The sequence below is a fragment of the Xenopus laevis genome, chromosome 1L, assembly GCF_017654675.1.
Source record: "Xenopus laevis strain J_2021 chromosome 1L, Xenopus_laevis_v10.1, whole genome shotgun sequence".
Taxonomy (NCBI): Eukaryota; Metazoa; Chordata; class Amphibia; order Anura; family Pipidae; genus Xenopus; species Xenopus laevis.
The window spans coordinates 4,327,005-4,329,931 of record NC_054371.1 but is presented as its reverse complement, the minus strand read 5'-3'; positions in this window follow the sequence as shown (position 1 = coordinate 4,329,931).

The window sequence follows — 2,927 nt, the reverse complement described above, 5'->3', positions numbered from 1 at the left end:
CTTATTTGATGCCATTTTATATGTAATAATCTATAATGTTTAGGCTCTCCATTTGCTGATCTATTTCAATGCAAAGTAGTCTCACATACTCTTGAATATAGATAACAAAATTATTTATAATTTGATTTATATAAATTATTATAATTCGATTTATATAATTATTTATAATGGGTCGAATTCCTCCCATTTCGAAACACGAAAGCTGATGCCCGCATCAATTCTGACGCTAGTGTCAATTTTCACGCCAGTGTTAAAGTCAATGGGTGTCCAATAATGTTGATGCGTGACTGTTTTGACACGAGGGACTTTTCCACTGCACGTCCAAAATTTTTGATTAGAAAATGTGATGGCGAAATGTGTAAATTCGCCACAAAATTGCGCCTGGTGAATTTATTCTCCCATCACTAGTGAGTGATCCTTTGGGTACAAGTGTATGTACCTATTAATGCAGCCTGCTAAAGGAACTCTGGAATTATCACCATATTAGGATGGCTAATGATAGGAGGAAGAGGAGGATGGGTCAAGCAGGCAGAAGGAATTAAGGATGCACCGAATCCACTATTTTGGATTTGGCCGAACCCCCGAATCCTTTGCGAAAGATATGCAAATTAGTGGTGGGAAGGAGAAAACATTTTTTATTTCTTTTTTTTAACAAAAAGTCACATGATTTCCCTCCCCACCCTTAATTTGCATATGCAAATTTGGATTTGGATTCGGTTCGGCCATGCAGAGGAATTCGGCCGAATCTGAATCCTGCTGAAAAGGCCGAATCCTGGATTCGGTGCATCCCTAAAAAAATGCTTATGGATGGATTCTAATGAAGGCTTGGCTGTGGCTGGTTGTTATGCTAGCAAAGATGTAAAGGAACAGAGTAATACTGCCAAGAGCCTGTATTATGTCTTACATGTTACACATACCGTATATACTCGAGTATAAGCCATCCCGAGTATAAGCTGAGGTACCTAATTTTACCTCCAAAAACTGAGAAAGCTTATTGACTCGAGTATAAGCCTAGGGTGAGAAATGCAGCAGCTTCTGGTAAGTTTCAATCAAAAAATTGAGGGTTTCTGCTCCCATTGGAGGTGCTGGCGTCTCGTTTTTGGATGTCGGCCACTATTCTTGGACGCCGGCGACTATTCTTAGGCGCCGGCGACTATTCTTAGGCATCGGCGACTATTCTTAGGCGCCGGCGACCATATTTTCTCTTGACCCGAGTATAAGCCGAGGTAGAGTTTTTCAGCATATTTTGGGGGCTGAAAAACTCAGCTTATACTCGAGTATATACGGTACCACTAGGGCATTTTCTAGTAAAAAAAAGGCCCGTAAAGGACTACTTTATACTGAAGCTCTAAAGCTTAATAGTTATCATGTAATTTTGAAACAGAAACTGAAAGCTAACACTTTGCATCATTTTATTTCACACAAGTCTTGCCAGGAGTATTCTGAACAGTTTGGCAATGATATTGGGATTGTCCAACTATACGATAGGTAGAGACCCTTAAATTAACCTTGTGAATTCAAAATGGTTAATACTGGTACTGCAACCACAACACAGTTTGAAATGTGTATAATCTGAGAATTTAAAATGGGAAAACATGTCTTTTTTTACTCCAATCTACCAAATTGCAATTCCATACATGTGTGGTTTTTAATACATTTCTGTAAATAAACAAAATAATTGCATTGAAAGCATCTTATCTGAAAAGATGAAACACGTGAATAGGAATACAGGTGTGGGATCTGTTATCTGTAGCCCCGTTATCCAGAAAGTTCTGAATTATGGAAAGACCATCTCCCATATACTCAATTATAATGAAATAATAAATAAATAACATCTTTCCTTTTTTCTATGATAATAATATGATAACAGTAGGGATGAGCAAATTTCTTCACCGAGCTTCGCTGCAAAAATGACACCCATAGACTTCAATTGGAGAAGAAAAAACATTTGCAGCATGACAAAAAAAATTATCGCCCCTAGACTTTAATGCATTTAGGTGAATTTTTACAGACGGTGAATTTTTGTTGAGACAAAACTGGTCAAATTCGCACATCTCTATGAAACAGTACTTTGTACTTGATCCCAACTGTGATATAATTAATCCTTATTGAAATCAAACCATCTTATTGGTTTTATTTAATTTTTCAATGATTTTCTAGTAGTCTTAAGGTGTGAAGATCCAAATTGCGGATAGACCAGAAAACCCCAGGTCCCGAGCATTCTGTATAATAGGTAATAATACTTTCAGACACAAATCTTACCACATTTGACCTACAATACCAATCAACAGTAGTAGCACATCAGATCTCTCATATTAACAAACTCCAAATATGGCAGCTTCTGTCTTCAGTGATGCACTCTTATTAACTTTGGACACATTTCCTTCTTCCACCACCCATCTTAGTAGTCCAGCTAAATTCCAACCCTGGCACATTAGCTTAATTCAGTTCCTCAGAAGATGTAGCAGATTAGCTGAACCGTCTAGTGAAAAAATTGTCATCAAGTTTTGCCACAAATATAATGAACATAGACTCCAATGGGCGAAAAAATTTGTCGACTGGCAAAATAAATTTGTCTTGCTTCAAAAACAAAAACAAAAACTGTTGTCTTCCATATACATTTTGCAAATTATTGGCAAAGTGAAATGGGTGAGACTGGCCCATCAATATGAGTCAAACTAACCCTGACTTCATCCACTTCAAGTTTATGCTCTTCTACTACAATGAAGCTCTCCTAATAACTAAACAGCTGTATCTCTCTTCTTTAGACCACAACAGTTTGCCACATTTAACTCTCTACTGTGCTCCACCACACCCTCCATCAATTACTGTAACTAACCAAGACCTTGCTCATTTCAAAGGAAAAAATGACCTAATTAGACAGACAATATCAAATTAACTTGCAAAACAGTCATTTCTACTTTATC